Below are 25,241 nucleotides of genomic sequence, written 5' to 3' on the forward strand. Positions count from 1 at the left end.
ACCCTCTAACCCCCCACCACTAACCCCCCAACCCCCTCCACCCCCCACCCCCCCCACCCCCCACCCTCTAACCCCTACCCCCCCAACCCCTGACCCCCCACCCCTAACCCCCAACCCTCTAACCCCCCCAACCCTCTACCCCCCAACCCAACTCCCCACCCCCCAACCCTCTAACCCCCCAACCCCCCAACCCTCACCCCCCCACCCCCCCACCCCCCCAACCCTCTAACCCCCCAACCCCTAACTCCCCAACCCCCCCACCCCTAACCCCCCAACCCCTAACTCCCAACCCCCCAACCCTCTAACCCTCTAACCCCCAACCCCCCAACCCTCTAACCCCCAACCCCTAACTCCCCAACCCCCCAACCCTCTAACCCCCAACCCCTAACTCCCCAACCCCCCAACCCTCTAACCCTCTAACCCCCCAACCCCCCAACCCTCTAACCCCCCAACCCCTAACTCCCCAACCCCCCAACCCCCCAACCCCCCAACCCTAACCCCTGACCCCCCAACCCCCCAACCCTCTAACCCCCCAACCCCTAACTCCCCAACCCCCCAACCCTCTAACCCTCTAACCCCCCAACCCCCCAACCCTCTAACCCCCCAACCCCCCAACCCTCTAACCCCCCAACCCCCCAACCCTCTAACCCCCCAACCCCCCAACCCTCTAACCCCCCAACCCCTAACTCCCCAACCCTCTAACCCCCAACCCCCCAACCCTCTAACCCCCCAACCCCCCAACCCTCTAACCCCCAACCCCCCAACCCTCTAACCCCCCAACCCCTAACTCCCCAACCCCCCAACCCTCTAACCCCCCACCACTAACTCCCCAACCCTCTAACCCCCCAACCCTAACTCCCCAACCCTCTAACCCCCCAACCCCTAACTCCCCAACCCTCTAACCCCCCAACCCCTAACTCCCCAACCCCCCAAACCCTAACCCCCCAACCCCTAACTCCCCAACCCTCTAACCCCCCAACCCCTAACTCCCCAACCCCCCAACCCTCTAACCCCCCAACCCTCTAACCCCCCAACTCCCTAACTCCCCAACCCCCTAACCCTAACCCCAACCCCCCAATTCCCCAAATCCAACCCCCAAACCACCAACACCCTAACCCTAACCCCCCTAATGCCCTAACCCTAACCCCCCATCCCCAACCCCCCCAACCCCCCCAAAAAAAAACCTAACGCCCAACGGATCTAATGGCGGATCTAACCCTAACGACCCCAACCCCGATCTAACCCCAACCCCCAAACTCTAACCCTAACCACTAACCCTAGTTCCCAAGAACTACATCTCCCTGTATGCTCTGGGCACCAAACATGGCCTCCCAGAAGCCCGGTGCCGGAAAACTACGCCTACCAGCATTCCTCAGACAGCTGGCTTGACCCATCACAGGCCGAGCGTTTGAGAAATACATTTACCAGCACTCACCAGCAAACACTTACCACCCTTTCAAAAAAGCCTCAAGCCCTAACACTAAAAAACTTTGAAACCCCTACAGGCCTAATCCAAACTGTTTACCATACTAAACCCCTGAAGTCCTATGCCTAAAAGCCCTAACCCAAACACTTAGGACGCTCAAAACCCAAACCCAAAACATTAGGATTCTCAAAGCCCTAAACAACAAAATTAGGATGCTTAAAGCTGTAACCCCAAAATTAAGATGCTCAAAACACAAAGCCCTAACACAAAACATTAGGACGCTCAACATCGTAACCCAAAAAATTAGGACGCTCAAAACTCTAACCCTGGAGAACCTAACCTGAAAAAAAAAAAAGGATCTTAACACACTAATCCTAAATAACTGACCAAAAATAAAACCCTAGGACCCTAACCCTAAAAAACATAGCAACACTCCATCCCACAAAAAACTCTAAAACCCTAACACGCTAACCCTGAAACACTTAAAACCCTGTTAAAACTCCAACCCAGTTATACACCAGTTACCTCCCTTAAAGGATATAGAGGAGCTCTCTCAGATACGGCAGTCCTACTTCTCATGAATGCATCCTTTAGGTGAGGAGGGGGAGAAGTAAAGCAAAGAACAACTCACGGGTTGAGATAAGGATAATTTAATTAAAGGGAAATAGTTAAATTGTTTAGTTCATGGTAGTCTTTATTTAATTATTATAATTAAGGGGAAATAAAAAGGGAAAGGGGAAAAGGGAGGGGAAAAGGGAAAATAAGAAGAAGGGAGGAAAACAAACAAACAAAATAAATGAAAGCTATATGGAATTGCAGAGGAAATAAATTGCTCTCTACTTCCCACAAATGAGCGATGATTGACCACGTCCTTGAAGCAGGGCCTCAACACACGCAGCCGGTGTTCGAGAGGAGGACCAACGTCTTCTCAACGAGAGCCCACCCCTCCCCTCTTCTTCCTGTTTCCACCTTTTATTGCTGAGTGTGACATCACATGGTATGGAATATCCCTTTGATTGGTTTAGGTCAGCTGCCCTAGTGATGTTTCTCTCCTCGGTTTTTGCCCATCCCCTAGGAGGGTTAGAGAAAGGCCCAATACTGCGCCACTGCTGCTCAGCAGTAGACACAACACTGGTGTGATAACATTGCTGTTCCAGCTACAAGTACAGAGTACGGCACTGTATGGGCTGCTGCTGGGAAAGTTAACATTCCAGCCAGACCCAGTACACCACCGGAGGTGGATTGTTAGAATATGGAGATGGTAGGTTATCCAACGGCTCCCGTTTATTATCTTTTTATTTTTCCTGTTCTTCTTCTTCTTCAAAATTTCTTACCTGCTTTTAGTGTAAATATTAAGGCCGTAAAAGGACATGAAGTCATCCTGATCCATAATCCTGCATAATCACTTTCTTCCCGGCAAAAAGGTTCCTTCGAATTAACATGTGTATTTAAGGCCTGACAAATACAGCCTTCAAAGGATCCAAAAACGGGCCGAAAGACATGCGGTCTTAAAGGCTCCTTCGGCCATTCTATCACACAACACTGGACCATTTTTTATTTACTTTTTACATTTCTGGGGCCTCTCTCGTTCCAGTTTCTAACCGTTATTCCTAATGGACTTTCTGGTGGTATGTCTGGTAATTTGCTCTCTTTCTTCTGGTCCCTGGTCTTCGCTTTTGTCTCACCCATCTAGGAATGTTACTGTGGCAATTCCCACAGCACTTGGTTACCTTAATAAGAGTGTCTTAAAGAGGATTTAAGATCTATCACCCACCCACAAATCCTTTGGGAATCCCTTTGGTCCTTCACCGGCCAAGTCCCTCGCGGGAGATTGGAACCGTGGTAAAGAAGACCTCCACAATCGCTTCGGAACTAAATTACGTCTCAGTCACACTCTTACACACACAGGCAACCAAAACCCATCCAACAGAACACTATACGTTTTAAACACTTACGACTCCGTTGTCTTCATTCAGATCTTCACACGCAGAATTACGGGCAAAATATACTGCTGCAGCCAACAAGGGAGCTGGAAAAAAAAATCAAAACCTTAGCTTACCTTTATTCAGGTTCGAGGTGCCATTAGTCCCGACCAGACTCGAACAGCAGCCACCAAATGCTGGGGCACATCTCCTAGATCAAATAAGAATTCAGGAAGCAAAGCCCTCCCGGACAAGCCCCCTGGTGTCATACATGACTGGGTCCCAAACTGGATTGCAATTAAATTTTACAATTTTTTAAATAAATAGAGGTAAACGAGAAGTTGCTCGCAAACAGATATACTGTGCCAGATGCCCTTCAGCAAGTGCCCAGAGGCAGACTGGATATCTTTACCAAAACAGTCCCGACAATGTATTAGTACACCCATGCACTGCCACGTTAACTGTTATCACTAACTGCCAGGCAGGACAGCTCCAGACCAAACACGTACACACACACAGGCACGCCACAAACACTACAAACAAAACACACAACACTAGGAAAACACACAACACTAGGCGCAAGAGAAAGCGACCCCCAGAGGAAAGCCCTACGGCAACAGCAAGTCAGAACAGGTGCTCTGCACCAGACCCTAGGAGAGACTCAAATGTCACAACACGCGACTGGAAGCAACTGCCAGAACTGGGATGATGGAGGCCTAAAAAGCCTGCCTTCAAGACAAGAGACCAGAAGGATGGGGAGAGAAAACCACCTAAGACAACTCTCAGGAATTCAATTCCCAAGCAAGAGCTCCTGATGCGGCCCAGATGACTTCTGCAAGAGTGAGGATGGAAACAGACGCGATCTCAAACCGAATATGATGCACAAGACCTGAAACAGATCTGCACTTTCGAGCACTTCTTGTCTTGCAGTCGCTGCTTGATCAGAGTCATGATGACGAAACAGGCATTGAGGCCCTTCAGCACAGCTACCAAGTCGCCTGTCTGGTCAGTCCGGTGTAAAAAGTTAGGAGGATATCAAGACCCGAGAAGCACAGAACAGACGTTGCAGAAGCAACGCTACAGGACAGACAAACAGAAGGAAACTGTCCTGCCTGTCACACGCACTCACCCTACAAAATAATCCTGCCTCTTCTATTAGCCTGGTGACCCAGCCACAAGCAGCCTGAACGTGACCCAGCCTCAACCACCCTCACAGTGGCACCAAGTCTATTCAGCCAGCTGGCTCCATGCTGCTCTGGCTCCCAGCTCCCATTAGCCACCCCAGGTATGCAAATACCAGGTGCCCCCCAACTTAGCTCTCAGGTTGCTGCATGGTAAAGTCCCTCCGCCTCAAGAAATGCACAGGCACTGATTGTCATCTTAGTCAACTGAAGGCTCATCATCAGCTGCAAAAACAGAGTAACAGCATTCACTAGGACGCCAGCCCCATTGCTCACCTTCTCCACAATGCTGACTACTGCTGATGCAACATACAATTGTGCTCACGTGTTCCTCTCCGACTCCAAGCTCCAACAGTGCAGCCAGTATCATCCACACCAGCTGGGAAAACAAAGGGATTAAATGATCATTGCCTTCACAGCAAGTCAGCCAATGGTGTTGTTTTTTTTTTTATTGTTTTTTTTTGTGTGTGTGTGTGTGTTTCCTGTTTTTTTTTTTTTTTTTTTTTAATGTTTTAGCTAAACAACATGCAGAGAGCAGACAAGAGAACTGGGGTGTTTCTAGAAGCAACAATCCCCATGCTTTTGCTGCAGCTTTGAATATTGAAAGGACAACACGACCATTCGAGTAACTGGAACTTTTTCAAATGGAATTAAGTCAAACAGGTTCATCATCACTTGCAAAAACAGAGAACCAGCATTCACTAGCATGCCAGCCCTGACACCCACCTCTTGGACAACGCTCACTACTACTGATGCAACATACAGTTGTGCAATACCTCTCTGTTCCCAGCTCCTTTGCCTCAGCTGCTCAGTAGCTCCACATAACAAATGGGCCCGGGCGGCGCCGCGCCGAAATGGGGCCGGGCGGCCTTATTCTGCAGAGAAGAAGGTGACCCTGCTCACTCTCTAGGCACTACTGCACTTATGTGGTCAAGGAACCCTACCCCACGGTTTCCCCAAAACAACGTACCTTTTGTTTTTCTTATTATCTTTTATTTACGTAAAAAGAAAAATCGAGGAGCAGAACTGAATACATGCCAAAAAAAAAAAATCAATTCCATTCCACTCGCAGGAAAAATCACTTACTTCAGTAAGCTACCTGAGAACCAAAAGGCTATGCGGATGGGTCAAAACACACTATAGGACACAGGGGCCAGGCCCTCCACTGCACTGAATTAAAACCCATCCCTACACTCACCAAGGTACAACCCCAACCCAAACACAGAAACAGCATTTCAGCTTCAACAAAGTTTTGGGAACTGCTGGAAAGCATGCTTCATACACAGCGAGGAGTGCTCAGGCTACACAAGACAGGGCTTCGGGCACCTCTTTGCCTACCAAAGAAGACGTCCATCAGCACCTGCTTTGTTCCAATTCTCAAGAACTAACATCACAGCCCACGTTGCCTGGGACACCTGATAAACAGAAGAGAAAGCAGCCATACCCTTTTCAAGCCATCCCTGCATGTGTCGCTCCTTGATCATCTGCAACCTCTTCTCAAATCCTCAACCGCTTCTGTGGAGAGCCTGCCACAGCACCTGCAAAGCAAGATGGATACCCTTCGCACTCACCTCGTGCTACTTGGCACTTCTGCTCCAATCCAGCTCACAACCAGCCCGCCCTTCTCGTGCTGCTCTTCAGAGTGCAGCTTGGCCCCTCTGAGCCTGTGTGAGACAAATGTCAAACAAAAAAGCATAGGCTGAAGCAGCATCCAAAGCCACAGCACAGCTGGGACAGTTACTCTCAGCTGCTCCCTTACCTCGGCCCCCACACCTGCCCTCGAGGAAGATGCTTCCATCTACTCCCTTAGGCCAGCTACAACACCCCTGAAACATAAACAGGATTTTTACTGTACTTTGTGTAGTTAAGTAAATACAGTGACAGCTGCACCCCTAAAGTACCTGCTACATCTGTTCATCGCTCAGCTTCCAGAATTAGCACCCAGCCCTCCACAACAAAAGGGACCCCATTTACAATACTATCGTTTCAAAACAGCAGCCCCCTTGCCTCAGCACCTCAGAAGTAGATCAAGCCAGTCACTGAGCTGCCTAACAAGTGCTGAACAGTTCCAGGAGGAGCTCTTTCCTGTGACAGGTTCCTCCAAAGGTTTATACTCTACTGGGGACAGAATAGAAATAAAAATAAAAGTTTCAAAACCCCGTATCTGTAAGCATTCAAGATTCAACAGACCTCCTCAAGCACACCGTTCAAGCACTATGCAAACAGCTGCTCACAAGCAGATATACTCTCCCAAATCCACATCTGCCAACCACCAGACATGATTGTGCCAGCTGCCCTTCAGCAAGTGCCCAGAGGCAGACCAGATGTCTTCGCCAACACAGTACAATGTATTAGTACACCCATGCACTGCCACATTAATCACTAACTGCCAGGCAGGACAGCTCCACACCAAACACATACACACATAGGCACGCCGCAAACACTACAAACAAAACACACAACACAAGGCACAAGAAAAAGTGACCCCGAGAGGAAAACCCTACGGCAACAGCAAGTCAGAACAGGTGCTCTGCACCAGACCCCAGGAGAGACTCAAATGTCACGACACGCGACTGGAAGCAACTGCCAGAACTGGGATGATGGAGGCCTAAAAGGCCTGCCTTCAAGACAAGAGACCAGAAGGATGGGGAGTGAAAACCCCCCAAGGCGACACTTAGGAATTCAATTCCCAAGCAAGAGCTCCTGATGCGGCCCAGATGACTTCTGCAAGAGTGAGGATGGAAACAGACGCGATCTCAAACCGAGTATGATGCACAAGACCTGAAACAGATCTGCACTTCAAGCAGTGACTGCAAGACAAGAAGTGCTCGGATCAGAGTCATGATGACAAAACAAGCATTGAGGCTCTTCAGCACAGCTACCAAGTCGCCTGCCTGGTCAGTCCGGTGTCAAAAGCCAGGAGGATATCAAGACCCGAGAAGCACAGAACAGACGTTGCAGTAGCAAACAGGACAGATGAACAGAAGGAAACTGTCCTGCCTGGCACACGCACTCACCCTACAAAATAATCCTGCCTCTTCTATTAGCCTGCTGACCCAGTCACAAGCAGCCTGAACGTGACCCAGCCTCAACCACCCTCACAGTGGCACCAAGTCTATTCAGCCAGCTGGCTCCATGCTGCTCTGCCTCCCAGCTCCCATTAGCCACTCCAGATATGCAAATACCAGGTGCCCCCCAACTTAGCTCTCAGGTTGCTGCATGGTAAAGTCCCTCCGCCTCAAGAAATGCACAGTCACCCATTGTCATCTTAGTCAATTGCCAGGCTCATCATCAGCTGCAAAAAACAGAGTACCAGCATTCACTAGCACGCCAGCCATGATGCCCACCTTCTCCACAATGCTGACTACTGCTGATGCAACATACGGTTCTGCTCACCTCTTCCTCTCCGAATCCAAGCTCCAACAGTGCAACCAGTATCATCCACACCACCTGGGAAAACAAAGGGATTAAATGTTCGTTGCATTCACAACAAGTCAACCAATGGTGTTTTATTTTGTTGTTCATTTGTGTGTGTGTTTGTTTTTTTTGTTTGCCTGTTTGTTTTTTTTTGGGGGGGGAACTGCTTTAGCTCAACAGAATGCAGAGTGCAGATGAGACCTGAGGTGTTTCTAAAAGCAACATTCCCCATGCTTTCACTGAAGCTTTGAATATTAAAAGGACAATACAACCCAGCAAGTAACTGAAACTTTCTTAACTGGAATTAGCTCAAATTTTTTTTTTTTTTTTTTTTTTTTTAACTTAGAAAGAAAAATCCAGGAGCAGAACAGATTATACACCAACAAAATCAATTCCACTCCATCCCCAGAAAAAAATCACATACTCTCATCCCCTCCTGTACCTCAGCCGATTGCCTGCCCCACATAGCAGATGCTTCCATCTGTTCTCTTTAGCCACTTACAGCACTTCTAAAAAGCAAACTGGAATTTTACTCTATTGAATGTAGGAAAATAACTGCAGTAACAACCACACCCCAAATATAACAGCTACCTCTGCTCATCACGCATCAGAGTCACTGCAGAAGCAGCTCGGGTCGAGATGTCCTGCACTGCGCACTGCACGCTGCATTTCAACCTGAACAAAGGAAAGACACATGCAGAAGATAAACATTCAGCTGCCAGCAGTAGCACCCATCCCTCAACAACATAAGTGACCCAATCTTTACTTTTATCCTTTCAAAACAGCACTCCACTTGCCTCTATACCTGCAAATTAGGTCCAAGCTTGAAAGGAGCGGCCACCATCATCCACACCACCTGGGAACACAAAAGGATACAATGACCACTGTGCTTGCAAGCACCCACCTGCCACGCTGCTCCTCTATCCCAAACAGACTCACCTCGGACCCTCTGAGGGAAACACCTGAGCGTCTTCACTTCGCTTCGGATAAGGCATGACCAGGCTGGCAACACTCACCTTCCCTCAGAGCTCCATCACAGGAGGATACCCCTTCCCTGTCCACGACTGCACAAAGCACCTGCAGAGACAAGGGAAAAGCACACTCTGAGGCACCTCACAGCCACAGCGTACCTGCTGCAATACCTCTCTCTTCCCAGCTCCGGTACTTCAGCTGCTCACCAGATCTAACTCAGATTCTTCACTCACAGCACCACAGCAAAATCTGCCCAGGCCACACAACACACACTACACAGGCTACATTGCCTAAGACACACAAGCTGGAACATTCCCACCCAACAATCAGTCGCATCACACAGGAAGGCTGCTGCGCACTCTCCGAGAAACCAAACCTACCAGTCCTGAGCAGCTCCCCACCTCCTCCTGCCAACCACACTCAGCAAACACACTATTCACTGCTCAGAAAAACAGAAAGTTAAAACATACACACACAAAAAACAACTGAGCTCCACAAATGCCAAAAAGACACGCACACACAGCAGCCCCGGCAGGGGTAATCAAACTTACCCTTTGCAGATGAAAGAGGTGACTCTGATACAACCCTGCTCAGTCTCTTGGTAATGCTGCATCTACCCTGCCAAGCCACATGTAGCATGAAATGAAGCTGGTTGTAGTCCTCTGGAAAATTACAGAAGTAGGTCTATGCATCTAGAGAATAAATTTAGCTCAAAAACAGAAGAGCATCCCACCATCCCAAAAAACAGTGAGCCAGCAACTTCTACTAAATATCCCTCTATTAAGTGAATTTCAAGCACTTAAAAATTCTAGTAATCTATAAACTCCAGTCTGTCTAGAGAACCCTGCAACTGAATGAAGGAAAACCAAAGCACTGCCCCCAAAGAGCAGCCCAGGCAGAATGAGCTCTCTAATGCCATACCTGGGGCTCATATACCATTTGGCCCCACCCAGCACCCAAACGCAATCACCTGGAAAAGGGGAGGGGCAAAGCACAAAGAAGTAGAAAGAAAGCAGGAGCAGCAGCAGCTGGTTTTTGTTTTCTTTATTATTTTTTTTTTAAACCTGATTTACTTGAACAATATGCAGAGAGCAGACAAGAGACCTGGGGTGTTTCTAGAAGCAACAATCCCCATGCTTTTGCTGGGGTTTTTAACATTGAAAGGACAACACGACCAGGCCAGTAAATTGGAACTTTTTGAAATGGAATTACGTCAAACAGGTTCATCATCACTTGCAAAAACAGAGAACCAGCATTCACTAGCATGCCAGCCCTGACACCCACCTCTTGGACAACGCTCACTACTACTGATGCAACATACAGTTGTGCAATACCTCTCTGTTCAAAACTCCTTTACTTCAGCTGCTCAGTAGCTCCATGTGACAAATGGGCCCGGGCGGCGCCGCGCCGAAATGGGCCCGGGCGGCGCCGCGCCGAAATGGGCCCGGGCGGCGCCGCGCCGAAATGGGCCCGGGCGGCGCCGCGCCGAAATGGGCCCGGGCGGCGCCGCGCCGAAATGGGCCCGGGCGGCGCCGCGCCGAAATGGGCCCGGGCGGCGCCGCGCCGAAATGGGCCCGGGCGGCGCCGCGCCGAAATGGGCCCGGGCGGCGCCGCGCCGAAATGGGCCCGGGCGGCGCCGCGCCGAAATGGGCCCGGGCGGCGCCGCGCCGAAATGGGCCCGGGCGGCGCCGCGCCGAAATGGGCCCGGGCGGCGCCGCGCCGAAATGGGCCCGGGCGGCGCCGCGCCGAAATGGGCCCGGGCGGCGCCGCGCCGAAATGGGCCCGGGCGGCGCCGCGCCGAAATGGGCCCGGGCGGCGCCGCGCCGAAATGGGCCCGGGCGGCGCCGCGCCGAAATGGGCCCGGGCGGCGCCGCGCCGAAATGGGCCCGGGCGGCGCCGCGCCGAAATGGGCCCGGGCGGCGCCGCGCCGAAATGGGCCCGGGCGGCGCCGCGCCGAAATGGGCCCGGGCGGCGCCGCGCCGAAATGGGCCCGGGCGGCGCCGCGCCGAAATGGGCCCGGGCGGCGCCGCGCCGAAATGGGCCCGGGCGGACTTATTCTGCAGAGAAGAAGAAGGTGAGCCTGCTCACTCTCTTGGCACTACTGCACTTATGCGGTCAAGAGACATTACCCCACTGTTTCCCAAAAACAACTACCTGGAAACACCTAATAAACATACTTCTAATATGTCAATTCAAGGACATCAAGACTAAAAGGCTGCAAGGTCTAAACACTAGACAGACAGAAAACCCACAGGCAAAAGCTCCAGAAATATAACAAACTGTCCCTAAACCTGAAACAGACTACCCCTTACGTGCCCACTGCTGCCATTTTCAGATACACGCTCACACAGGGAGCCTCCATCACACATTTCTCCTAAACCCTGCTGCATCACTTTGACAGCTAGGTTATGACTTTGATAAGATTTGACATAGATGCAAAGGCTCACAGAAAGCACCGTAATTCTGCAAAAATCAGAAGGGACCCAGAACCACAAAGCAAACACACAAAGTAACATCACCATATTATCCGTAAAACTGCTATAACAACTACTCACCTGAAGAAGAGCTGTGTGCAATACAGGCACCTACTACTAGATTCCTTTACTATGACAGATCCTACCAGTTTTCACCTCAAAAAGACAGGAGTACCGGTTTCTACTTCAAAATGCATCAGTCCATAGAATCTGACCCACCTAAAGAACCCTCCAAAAGACTGAAGGAAAAACGAAGCACTTACCCTAAAGTGCAGCCCAGGCAGAATGAGCTCTGTCATGGAATACCTGCAACTCAGTTACCACTAGGTCCCACCTGGAACCTGAAGCCAATCACCTGGGAAAGTGCAGGGGGAAAGCACAAAAAAAAAGAGAAGGAGCAGCAACTGTGGTTTATTTACTTATTTACAAGGCTTAGCTCAACAGCATGCAGAGTGCAGACAGGAGAACTGGGGTGTTTCTAGAAACAAAAATCCCCATGCTTTTGCTGCAGCTTTGAATACTGAAAGGACAATACTACCACGCAAGTAAATGAAGATTTTTCAGCCGGATTTAGCTCAGACTTGTATTTACGCAGGAAGAAAACTCTAGGAGCAGAACAGATTATGCGCCAAAGAAGAATTCAATTCCATTCCACTCGCAGGAAAAATCACTTACTTCAGTAGGCTACCTGAGAACCAAAAGGCTATGCTGATGGGTCAAAACACACTACAGGACACTGGGGTTCAGGCCCCCCGCTGCACCCACTTAAAACCCATCCCTACACTCACCAAGGTGCAACCCCAACACAAAAAAAAACAGACACAGCATTTCAGCACCTGCTTTGTTCCGATTCTAAAGACTAACACCACAGCCCACATTGCCTGGGACACCTGATAAACAGAAGAGAAAGCAGCCATACCCTTTTCAAGCCATCCCTGCACGTGTCGCTCCTTCATCATCTGCAACCTCTTCTCAAATCCTCAACCGCTTCTGTGGAGAGCCTGCCACGGCACCTGCAAAGCAAGATGGATACCCTTCGCACTCACCTCGTGCTACTTGGCCGTTCTGCTCCAATCCAGCTCACAACCAGCCCGCCCTTCTCGTGCTGCTCTTCAGAGTGCAGCTTGGCCCCACTCAGCCTGTGTGAGACAAATGTGAAACAAAAAGAAAAGCATAGGCTGAAGCAGCATCCAAAGCCACAGCACAGTGGAACAGTTACTCTCAGCTGCTCCCTTACCTCGGCCCCCTCACCTGCCCTTGAGGCAGATGCTTCCATCTGCTCTCTTAGGCCAGCTACAACACCCCTGAAATATAAACAGGATTTTTACTGTACTTTGTGTAGTTCAGTAACTGCAGTGACAACTGCACCCCTAAATTACCTTCTACATCTGTTCATCACTCACCTTGCCAAAAGCAGCTCCGGTCAAGTCCTGTGTCGTACACCGTGTTTCACCTTAAACAAATGAAAACAGTCACAAGAGAATCAATCATTCACCTGCCACCATTAGCACCCATCCCTCAACAACACAAAAGGGACCCCATTTACGATACTATCGTTTCAAAACAGCAGCCCCCTTGCCTCAGCACCTCAGAAGTAGATCAAGCCAGTCACCGAGCTGCCTACCGAGTACAGTTCCAGAAGGAGCTCTTTCCTGTGGGCAGTTCCTACTACGGTATACACTCTACTGCGGACAGGAAAGATATAAAAATAAAAATTTAAAAACCCCATATCTGTAAGCTTTCAAGATCCAACAGTACACCATTCAAGCACTATGCAAACAGCTGCTCGCAAGCAGCTCAACTCTGCCAAATCCACATCTGCCAACCTCCAGAGATGACTGTGCCAGCTGCCCTTCAGTACGCGCCCAGAGGCAGATGTCTACGCCAAAACCGTCTGGACAATGTATTAGTACACCCATAGACTACCACGTTAGCTATTATCACTAACTGCCAGGCAGGACAGCTCCAGACCAAACACGTACACGCACAGGCACGCCACAAACACTACAAACAAAACACACAACACTAGGAAAACACACAACACTAGGCGCAAGAGAAAGCGACCCCCAGAGGAAAGCCCTACGGCAACAGCAAGTCAGAACAGGTGCTCTGCACCAGACCCAAGGAGAGACTCAAATGTCACAACACGTGACTGGAAGCAACTGCCAGAACTGGGATGATGGAGGCCTAAAAAGCCTGCCTTCAAGACAAGAGACCAGAAGGATGGGGACTGAAAACCCCTTAAGAAGACACTTAGGAATTCAATTCCCAAGCAAGACCTCCTGATGCGGCCCAGATGACTTCTGCAAGAGTGAGGATGGAAACAGACGCTATCTCAAACCGAGTATGATGCACAAGACCTGAAACAGATCTGCACTTCAAGCAGCGACTGCAAGACAAGAAGTGCTTGCATCAGCCCTATGATGACGAAACAAGCATTTAGGGCCTTTGGTGTGGCTACAAAGTTGCACGTCTTGTCTGTCCAGTGGAAGAAGGCAATGAGAATATCAAGACCTGAAGAGCACGTAACATATGATGATCATATCAGGAAATGTTTGATACAAAAAACTATTAATCGCATAGTAGAAGTGATCCCCTTAAGCTCCCACTGCAACACAAGCCTTGTTCAGCTCCCAGTTCAACATCAGTATTATTCTGAGGAGGTCAAGTGTTCAATACCTTTGGGATGGCTTCCCGAGGCCTGCCGGGCACCAAGAGCAACAGCACAGTACAGCACAGACAACACAGATGACAAGCTGGGACTGCCCTGCCTGGCACGCGCTCACATTGTACGTGACTGAACTCCCCACACATAATCTCTCTGCCTGACCTGATCAATCCTGAAAGGCCCCATCCAAAGCAATGACTTAAAAGCACAGACCCTCGCCCTATGGGTGCATTCACAACCCCAACTCAAACATAGCATTTGCCCCCCCCCCCCCGACCCCCCCAAATTAGCTTGGGAATGCTGGGAGGCAGGTTCCATCCTCACCAAGGAACACAAAGGCCAGCCAGGACATTGCTTCAGGCACAAGGCTCCTCTTCACCTGCAGAAATGAAGTGCCATCAGGCGCCAGCACACTAGCCAAATTTCTTCCAGTGAAACAACCTCCTCAGAAACAAAACAGTAGTCAACTGACCTGCTCTGCTACTGAAATCAGATAGACACCCTTTAAACAACTCCCCACCTCCCTCTGCCAACCACTCCACAACACACAGTATTTCCCCCTGGACTTAATTCTCAGGGCTCAGAATCCACTATCAACATGCACCACAGAGGCCAGCTAGGATGTTCCCAGGACCTTCTTCGTCCCTGCAAAAGAGGAGTCACCCAGAGATGCACCAAGAGACTACTACAGCAAAAAAAATACCCGTTTTCCAAATTTTCTCCACTCACCTTCCCGATCCAGGCCTAGCGCTTCCATTCACTGTGTTGAGCCAAGGTAACAGGACTTAGTCCAAGAAGAACAGAAACGTGACAATCCACAAAACAGTCTATACCCACTCCTTTCGTCCCCTACTGCAACAGCCAAGAAGCCCCAGAGCCACGTGGCCGAACCCAGTACCACCGCTTCACTCACCTAACATCCCCAGGAGATGCATCATGCTCCCAGCTCCTCTTGTGCTCCGAGCATCTCCAGCATTTCAGGAACTGGAACCGCTGACGTCTGGCACATGTCAGAAACGTGGCAGGAGACGTACTCTGCTGTCCCAAGGCACTTGCAAAGCCGGCCCAACAGGTGAAGCAGAATAACACAGTCCACCGACCAACTCGGGGCCCCCACTGCTGTCCACTCACCCTCATGCTTCGTTCAAGTTTCCGTGCCTATGCCCTGAGCTACAAGAAACAAAGAGAGAAGGTCACAACCACGATGGATACGCAAACAGTGCAGCTCCTAGCAGAGGACTCAAACACAGACACCAGAGCCAGACAAACAAAAAAAACTCTCAAGTACAAAAATGCCAAAAGGCCATGAATGCATAGCAGCCCCGGCAGGGGTAATGACAGACATACCCTTTGCAGATGAAAGAGGTGACCCTGCTCAGTCTCCTGGTAATACTGCACCAACACGGTCAAGCCTCTTCTAGCATGTAATCAAGCTGGTTTTAGTTCTCTGGAGAGTTACACAAGTGGGTTGATTCATCTGGAGATTAAAATACAGATCCAAAACAGAAGCATATCCCACCATCCCAAAAAACAGTGAGCTAGCAACCTCTACTAAATATCCCTCTATTAAGTGAATTCCAAGCACTTAGAATTCCAGAAACCCATAGACTCCAGCCTGCCTAGAGAACCCTGCAACTGACTGAAGGAAAAACAAAGCACTGCCCCAAAGAGCAGCCCAGGCAGAAGGAGCTCTCTCATGGCATACTTGGGGCTCATATACCTTTTGGTCCCACCCAGCACCCAAACCCAATCACCTGGGAAAGGGGAGGGGCAAAGCACAAGAAAGTAGAAAGAGGAAGAGCAGCAGCTGTGGTTTATTTACTTATTTATAAGGCTTAGCTCAACAGCATGCAGAGTGCAGACAGGAGAACTGGGGTGTTTCTAGAAGCAATAATCCCCATGCTTCAGCTGCAGCTTTGAATACTGAAAGGACAATACAACCACGCAAGTAAATGAAGCTTTTTCAGCTCAAATTAGCTCAAACTTTTATTTACACAGAAAGAAAGACCTAGGAGCAGAACAGATTGTACACCAACAAAATCAATTCCGTTCCACTCACAGGAAAAAATCACTTACTTCAGTAGGCTATCAGAACCAAAAGGCTATCCTGATGGGTCAAAACACACTACAGGACACTGGGGCCAGGCCCTCAACAACATCCCTCAACAACACAAAAGGGACCCCATTTACAATACTATCGTTTCAAAACAGCAGCCCCCTTGCCTCAGCACCTCAGAAGTAGACCAAGCCAGTCGCCGAGCTGCCTACCGAGTGCTGAACAGTTCCAGAAGGAGCTCTTTCCGTGACAGGTTCCTCCAAAGGTTTACACTCTACTGGGGACAGAATAGAAATAAAAATTAAAATTTCAAAACCCCATATCTGTAAGCTTTCAAGATTCGACAGACCTCCTCAAGCACACCGTTCAAGCACTATGCAAACAGCTGCTCACAAGCAGATATACTCTCCCAAATCCCCATCTGTCAACCACCAGAGATGACTGTGCCAGCTGCCCTTCAGTACGTGCCCAGAGGCAGACCGGATGTCTTTGCCAAAACAGTCCAGACAATGTATTAGTACACCCATGCACTGCCACGTTACCTGTCATCACTAACTGCCAGGCAGGACAGCTCCACACCAAACACGTACACGCACAGGCACGCCACAAACACTACAAACAAAACACACAACACAAGGCACAAGAAAAAGTGACCCCCAGAGGAAAGCCCTACGGCAACAGCACGTCAGAACAGGTGCTCTGCACCAGACCCAAGGAGAGACTCAAATGTCACGACACGTGACTAGAAGCAACTGCCAGAACTGGGATGACGGAGGCCTAAAAAGCCTGCCTTCAGTACAAGAGACCAGAAGGATGGGGAGTGAAAACCCCCCAAGGCGACACTTAGGAAATCAATTCCCAAGCAAAGGCTCCTGATGCGACCCAGATGACTTCTGCAAGAGTGAGAATGGAAACAGACGTGCATCGTATTCGGTTTGAGATCGTAAGACCTGAAACAGATCTGCACTTCAAGCAGCAACTGCAAGACAAGAAGTGCTCGGATCAGAGCCATGGGGACAAAACAAGCATTGAGGCCCTTCAGCACAGCTACCAAGTCGCCTGTCTGGTCAGTCCGGTGTAAAAAGTTAGGAGGATATCAAGACCCGAGAAGCACAGAACAGACGTTGCAGAAGCAACGCTACAGGACAGACAAACAGAAGGAAACTGTCCTGCCTGTCACACGCACTCACCCTACAAAATAATCCTGCCTCTTCTATTAGCCTGGTGACCCAGTCACAAGCAGCCTGAACGTGACCCAGCCTCAACCACCCTCACAGTGGCACCAAGTCTATTCAGCCAGCTGGCTCCATGCTGCTCTGCCTCCCAGCTCCCATTAGCCACCCCAGATATGCAAATACCAGGTGCCCCCCAACTTAGCTCTCAGGTTGCTGCATGGTAAAGTCCCTCCGCCTCAAGAAATGCACAGGCACTGATTGTCATCTTAGTCAACTGAAGGCTCATCATCAGCTGCAAAAACAGAGTAACAGCATTCACTAGGACGCCAGCCCCATTGCTCACCTTCTCCACAATGCTGACTACTGCTGATGCAACATACAATTGTGCTCACGTGTTCCTCTCCGACTCCAAGCTCCAACAGTGCAGCCAGTATCATCCACTCCACCTGGGAAAACAAAGGGATTAAACGATCATTGCGTTCACAACCAGTCAGCCAACTGTGTTTTTTTTGTTGTTTTTTCTAGTTGTATGTTTGTTTGTTGTGTGTGTCTCCTGTACTTTTTTTTAAATCAATTGTACCTAAACAACATGCAGAGAGCAGACAAGAGAACTGGGGTGTTTCTAGAAGCAACAATCCCCATGCTTTTCCTGCAGCTTTTAATATTGGAAGGACAGCACAACCATTCAAATAAATGGAACTTTTTCAAATGGAATTATGTCAAACATGTTCATCACCTCTTGCAAAAACAGAGAACCAGCATTAACTACCATGCCAGCCCTGATACCTACCTCTTGGACAACGCTCACTACTACTGATGCAACATACAGTTGTGCAATACCTCTCTCTTCCCAGCTCCTTTACCTCACCTGCTCAGTAACTCCACATGAGAAATGGGCCCGGGCAGCGCCGCGCCGAAATGGGCCCGGGCGCCGCCGCGCTGAAACGGGCCCGGGCGGACTTATTCTGCAGAGAAGAAGAAGGTGGCCCTGCTCACTCTCTTGGCACTACTGCACTTATGCACTCAAGGAACCACACCCCACGGTTTCCCAAAAACAACTACCTGGAAACCCCTAATAAAAATACTTCTAATATGTCAATTCAAGGACATAAAGCCTAGAAGGCTTTATGGTCTAAAGACTCGACAGACAGAAAACACACAGGCAAAAGCTCCAGAAATATAACAAACTGTCCCTAAACTTGAAACAGACTACCCCTTACGTGCCCACTGCTGCCATTTTCAGACACATGCTCACACAGGGAGCTTCCATCATACATTTCAACTAAACCCTGCTCCATCTCTTTAACAGCAAGGTTTTGACTTTGATAAGATTTGACATACAGGCAAAGAATCACAAAAAGCCCCGTAATTCTGCAAAAATCAGAAGGGACCCAGAACCACAAAGCAAACACACAAAGTAACATCACCATACCATCCGTAAAACTGCCATAATAACTACTCACCTGAGGAAGAGCTGCGTGCAATACAGGCACCTACTACTAGATTGCTTTACAGTGACAGATCCTACCAGTTACCAACTCAAAAAGATATGCGTACCGGTTTCTACTGGAAAACGCATCAGTCCATAGACTCTGACCCACCTAAAGAACCCTGCAACCGACTGAAGGAAAAACAAAGCGCTTACCCCAAAAAGCAGCCCAGGCAGAACGAGCTCTGTCATGGAATACCTGCAACTCAGTTACCACTAGGTCCCACCTGGAACCTGAAGCTAATCACCTGGGAAAGTGCAAGGGGGAAAGCACAAAAAAAAAAAAAAATCAGAAAGGAGCAGTAGCTGTGGTTTCTTTATTCATTTATATGGCTTAGCTCAACAGCATGCAGAGCGCAGACAGGAGAGCTAGGGTGTTTCTAGAAACAAAAATCCCCATGCTTTTGCTGCAGCTTTGAATATTAAAAGGACAAACTGACCAAGAAAGTAACTGATTTTTTTTTCCATCTGGAATTAGCTCGATCTTTTATTTACATTAAAAGAAAAATCTAGGAGCAGAACTGATTACACGCCAAAAAAAAAAAAATCCATTCCACTCGCAGGAAAAATCACTTACTTCAGTAGGCTACCTGAGAACCAAAAGGCTATGCTGATGGGTCAAAACACACTACAGGACACTGGGGCCAGGCCCTCCGCTGCACCCACTTAAAACCCATCCCTACACTCACCAAGGTGCAACCCCAACACAAAAAAAAACAGACACAGCATTTCAGCACCTGCTTTGTTCCGATTCTAAAGACTAACACCACAGCCCACATTGCCTGGGACACCTGATAAACAGAAGAGAAAGCAGCCATACCCTTTTCAAGCCATCCCTGCACGTGTCGCTCCTTGATCATCTGCAACCTCTTCTCAAATCCTCAACCGCTTCTGTGGAGAGCCTGCCACGGCACCTGCAAAGCAAGATGGATACCCTTCGCACTCACCTCGTGCTACTTGGCTGTTCTGCTCCAATCCAGCTCACAACCAGGCCGCCCTTCTCGTGCTGCTCTTCAGAGCGCAGCTTGGCCCCACTCGGCCTGTGCGACACACCTGTGAAACAAAAAGAAAAGCACAGGCTGAAGCAGCATCCAAAGCCACAGCACAGCTGGGACAGTTACTCTCAGCTGCTCCCTTACCTCGGCCTCCTCACCTGCCCTCGAGGCAGATACTTCCATCTACTCTCTTAGGCCAGCTACAACACCCCTGAAATATAAACAGGCTTTTTACTGTACTTTGTGTAGTTCAGTAACTGCAGTGACAACTGCACCCCTAAAGTACCTGCCACATCTGTTCATCGCTCACCTTGCCAAAAGCAGCTCTGGTCGTCAAGTCCCGTGTCGTACACTGTGTTTTACCTTAAACAAATTAAACAAAAGTTGCCTACCAAGTGCTGAACAGTTCCAGAAGGAGCTCTTTCCTGTGACAGGTTCCTCCTAGGGTTTACACTCTACTGGGGACAGAAAAGAAATAAAAAAAAAAAAAAAAAAAAAGCAGAACCCCATATCCGTAAGCTTTCAAGATTCGACAGACCTCCTCAAGCACACCGTTCAAGCACTATGCAAACAGCTGCTCACAAGCAGATATACTCTCCCAAATCCACATCTGTCAACCACCAGAGATGACTGTGCCAGCTGCCCTTCAGTACGCGCCCAGAGGCAGACCGGATGTCTTCGCCAACACAGTCCCATCAATGTATTAGTACACCCATGCACTGCCACATTAATCACTAACTGCCAGGCAGGACAGCTGCAGACCAAACACATACACACACAGGCATGCCACAAACACTACAAACAAAACACGCAACACTAGGCGCAAGAAAAAGTGACCCCCAAAAAGAAAGCCCTACAGCAACAGCAAGTCAGATACAGGTGCTCTGCACCAGACCCAAGGAGAGACTCAAATGTCACAACACGCGACTGGAAGCAACTGCCAGAACTGGGATGATGGAGGCCTAAAAAGCCTGCCTTCAAGACAAGAGACCAGAAGGATGGGGAGTAAAAACCCCCCAAGGCGACACTTAGGAAATCAATTCCCAAGCAAGAGCTCCTGATGTGGCCCAGATGACTTCTGCAAGAGGGAGTATGGAAACAGACGTGCATCATATTCGGTTTGAGATCGTAAGACCTGAAACAGATCTGCACTTCAAGCAGCAACTGCAAGACAAGAAGTGCTCGGATCAGAGCCATGGGGACAAAACAAGCATTGAGGCCCTTCAGCACAGCTACCAAGTCGCCTGTCTGGTCAGTCCGGTGTAAAAAGTTAGGAGGATATCAAGACCCGAGAAGCACAGAACAGACAATGCAGAAGCAACACTACAGGACAGACGAACAGAAGGAAACTGTCCTGCCTGGCACACGCACTCACCCTACAAAATAATCCTGCCTCTTCTATTAGCCTGCTGACCCAGTCACAAGCAGCCTGAACGTGACCCAGCCTCAACCACCCTCACAGTGGCACCAAGTCTATTCAGCCAGCTGGCTCCATGCTGCTCTGCCTCCCAGCTCCCATTAGCCACCCCAGATATGCAAATACCAGGTGCCCCCCAACTTAGCTCTCAGGTTGCTGCATGGTAAAGTCCCTCCGCCTCAAGAAATGCACAGGCACTGATTGTCATCTTAGTCAATTGAAGGCTCATCATCAGCTGCAAAAAAAGAGTACCAGCATTCACTAGCATGCCGGCCATGATGCCCACCTTCTCCACAATGCTGACTACTGCTGATGCAACATACGGTTCTGCTCACCTCTTCCTCTCCAAATCCAAGCTCCAACAGTACAGCCAGTATCATCCACTCCACCTTGGAAAACAAAGGGATTAAATGATCATTGCGTTCACAACACATCACCCATTGGTAGAATTTTATTGTTGTTTGTGTGTGTTTATTGTTGTTTGTTTTTTTTTGAAATCTGCTTTAGCTCAACAGCATGCAGCCTGCAGACAAGAGAACTAGGGTGTTTCTAGAAGGAACAATCCCCATGCTTTTGCTGCAACTTTGAATATTAAATGGACAATATGACCCAGCAATTAACTGGAACTTTCTTAACTGCAAATAGCTCAAACATTTATTTATTTATTTATTACGTAGAAAGAAAGATCTAGGAGCAGAAAACATCATACGCCAAAACAACCAAACACCAAACAACCTTCCCTTCGCTTCCGATAAGGGATGACCAGACTGACAACACTCACCTTCCCTCAGTGCTTCATGACATGAGGATTTCCCTTCCCTTTCAACAACTGCACAAAGTAACTGCAAAGACAGGAGAAAAGCACACTCTGAGGCACCTCACAGCCACAGCGTACCTGCTGCAAGACCTCTCTCTTCCCAGCTCTGGTACTTCAGCTGCTCACCAGCTTTAACTCAGATTCTTTGCTCACAGCAGCACAGCAAACACTGCCCGGGCCACACAACACACACTACACAAGGTACATTGCCCAACACACACCAGCTGGAACATTCCCGCCGAACAATCAGTCGCATCACACAGGAAGGATGCCGCACACTCCTAGAAACCAAACCTTCCAGTCCTGAGCAGCTCCCCACATTCTCCTGCCAACCACACTCAGCACACACACTATTCACCCCTCAAAAAAAAACAAAAATTTAGAACATACACACACAAAAAAAAAAAAAAAAACGAGCTCCGCAAATGCCAAAAAGACATGCACACACAGCAGCCCCGGCAGGGGTAATCACAGACTTACCCTTTAAAGATAAAAAAGGTGACTCTGATACAACCCTGCTCAGTCTCTTGGTAATGCTGCATCTACGCTGTGAAGCCACAGGTACCATGCAATCAAGCTGGTTTTAGTCCTCTGGAGAATTACACAAGTGGGTTTATACATCTAGAGACTAAAATATAGCTCAAAAACAGAAGAGTATCCCACCATCCCAAAAAAACAGTGAGCCAGAAACCTCTATTAAACATCCCTCTATTGAGTGAATTCCAAGCACTTAAAAATTCTAGAAATCTATAAACTCCAGCCTGCCTAGAGAACCCTGCAACTGACTGAAGGAAAAACAAAGCACTTACCCCAAGGAGCAGCCCAGGCAGAAGGAGCTCTCTAATACCATGCCTGGGGCTCATATACCATTTGGCCCCGCCCAGCACCCAAACCCAATCACCAGGAAAAGGGGAGGGGCAAAGCACAAGGAAGTAGAAAGAAAGCAGCAGCAGCTGTTTTTTATTATTTTCTTTGTTTGTGGGTTTTTTTTTTTGTTTTTTTTTTTAAGGTCTGCTTTACTTGAAAAACATGCAGAGAGCAGACAAGAGAACTGGAGTGTTTCTAGAAGCAGCAATCCCCATGCTTTTGCTGCAGCTTTTAATATTGAAAAAACAACACAACCAGGCCAGTAACTGGAACTTTTTGAAATGGAATTACGTCAAACAGGTTCATCATCACTTGCAAAAACAGAGAACCAGCATTCACTAGCACGCCAGCCCTGACACCCACCTCCTCCGCAACGCTGACTACTACTGATGCAACATGCTACTGTGCAATACCTCTCTGTTCCCAGCTCCTTTACCTCATCTGCTCACTACGTTTACCTGAGAAGTGTGCCCGAACAGACTTATTCTGCAGAGATGAAGAAGGTGGCCCTGCTCACTCTCCTGGCACTACTGCACTTATGCACTCAAGGAACCATACCCCACGGTTTCCCAAAAACAACGTACCTGGCAACCCCTCATAAACCTACTTCTAATACGTAAATTCAAGGACATAAAGCCTAGAAGGCTTTATGGTCTAAAGACTCGACAGACAGAAAACACACAGGCAAAAGCTCCAGAAATATAACAAACTGTCCCTAAACTTGAAACAGAATACCCCTTTCGTGCCCACTGCTGCCATTTTCAGACACATGCTCACACAGGGAGCTTCCATCATACATTTCAACTAAACCCTGCTCCATCACTTTAACAGCAAGGTTGTAACTTTGATAAGATTTGACATACAGGCAAAGAATCACAAAAAGCCCCGTAATTCTGCAAAAATCAGAAGGGACCCAGAACCACAAAGCAAACACACAAAGTAACATCACCATACCATCCGTAAAACTGCCATAATAACTACTCACCTGAGGAAGAGCTGCGTGCAATACAGGCACCTACTACTAGATTGCTTTACAGTGACAGATCCTACCAGTTACCAACTCAAAAAGATATGCGTACCGGTTTCTACTGGAAAACGCATCAGTCCATAGACTCTGACCCACCTAAAGAACCCTGCAACCGACTGAAGGAAAAACAAAGCGCTTACCCCAAAAAGCAGCCCAGGCAGAACGAGCTCTGTCATGGAATACCTGCAACTCAGTTACCACTAGGTCCCACCTGGAACCTGAAGCTAATCACCTGGGAAAGTGCAAGGGGGAAAGCACAAAAAAAAAAAAAAATCAGAAAGGAGCAGTAGCTGTGGTTTCTTTATTCATTTATATGGCTTAGCTCAACAGCATGCAGAGCGCAGACAGGAGAGCTAGGGTGTTTCTAGAAACAAAAATCCCCATGCTTTTGCTGCAGCTTTGAATATTAAAAGGACAAACTGACCAAGAAAGTAACTGATTTTTTTTCCATCTGGAATTAGCTCGATCTTTTATTTACATTAAAAGAAAAATCTAGGAGCAGAACTGATTACACGCCAAAAAAAAAAAAAAAAATCCATTCCACTCGCAGGAAAAATCACTTACTTCAGTAAGCTACCTGAGAACCAAAAGGCTATGCTGATGGGTCAAAACACACTACAGGACACTGGGGCCAGGCCCTCCGCTGCACCCACTTAAAACCCATCCCTACACTCACCAAGGTGCAACCCCAACACAAAAAAAAACAGACACAGCATTTCAGCACCTGCTTTGTTCCGATTCTAAAGACTAACACCACAGCCCACATTGCCTGGGACACCTGATAAACAGAAGAGAAAGCAGCCATACCCTTTTCAAGCCATCCCTGCACGCGTCGCTCCTTGATCATCTGCAACCTCTTCTCAAATCCTCAACCGCTTCTGTGGAGAGCCTGCCACGGCACCTGCAAAGCAAGATGGATACCCTTCGCACTCACCTCGTGCTACTTGGCCGTTCTGCTCCAATCCAGCTCACAACCAGCCCGCCCTTCTCGTGCTGCTCTTCAGAGCGCAGCTTGGCCCCACTCGGCCTGTGCGACACACCTGTGAAACAAAAAGAAAAGCATAGGCTGAAGCAGCATCCAAAGCCACAGCACAGTGGGACAGTTACTCTCAGCTGCTCCCTTACCTCAGCCCCCTCACCTCCCCTCGAGGCAGATGCTTCCATCTGCTCTCTTAGGCCAGCTACAACACCTCTAAAATAAAAACAGGATTTTTACTGTACTTTGTGTAGTTCAGTAACTGCAGTGACAACTGCACCCCTAAAGTACCTGCCACATCTGTTCATCGCTCACCTTGCCGAAAGCAGCTCTGGTCGTCAAGTCCCATGTCGTACACTGTG

General features: G+C 48.8%; 3 long non-coding RNA genes across 3 annotated transcripts; all 3 read right to left on the reverse strand.

The window, feature by feature from the left end:
* Positions 1 to 5,059: 5,059 nt before the first annotated feature.
* LOC140002709 (uncharacterized) lies at positions 5,060 to 9,681 on the reverse strand. Its single transcript, XR_011809968.1, has 7 exons — positions 9,470 to 9,681; positions 8,963 to 9,023; positions 8,752 to 8,802; positions 8,538 to 8,621; positions 7,926 to 7,979; positions 6,289 to 7,824; positions 5,060 to 6,067 (listed from the first exon to the last, which is right to left on the reverse strand). It is a non-coding gene; the product is annotated as an uncharacterized lncRNA (long non-coding RNA).
* A 1,772-nt stretch (positions 9,682 to 11,453) lies between these two features.
* LOC119717742 (uncharacterized) lies at positions 11,454 to 20,145 on the reverse strand. The gene is made up of 3 exons (XR_011809970.1): positions 20,086 to 20,145; positions 19,601 to 19,694; positions 11,454 to 11,747 (listed from the first exon to the last, which is right to left on the reverse strand). It is a non-coding gene; the product is annotated as an uncharacterized lncRNA (long non-coding RNA).
* Positions 12,975 to 15,225, reverse strand: LOC140002710 (uncharacterized). The gene is made up of 3 exons (XR_011809969.1): positions 14,974 to 15,225; positions 14,385 to 14,439; positions 12,975 to 13,077 (listed from the first exon to the last, which is right to left on the reverse strand). It is a non-coding gene; the product is annotated as an uncharacterized lncRNA (long non-coding RNA).
* Positions 20,146 to 25,241: the final 5,096 nt, after the last annotated feature.

Source organism: Anas platyrhynchos, chromosome 5 (genome assembly GCF_047663525.1).
Source record: "Anas platyrhynchos isolate ZD024472 breed Pekin duck chromosome 5, IASCAAS_PekinDuck_T2T, whole genome shotgun sequence".
In the NCBI taxonomy this organism is placed as follows: Eukaryota; Metazoa; Chordata; class Aves; order Anseriformes; family Anatidae; genus Anas; species Anas platyrhynchos.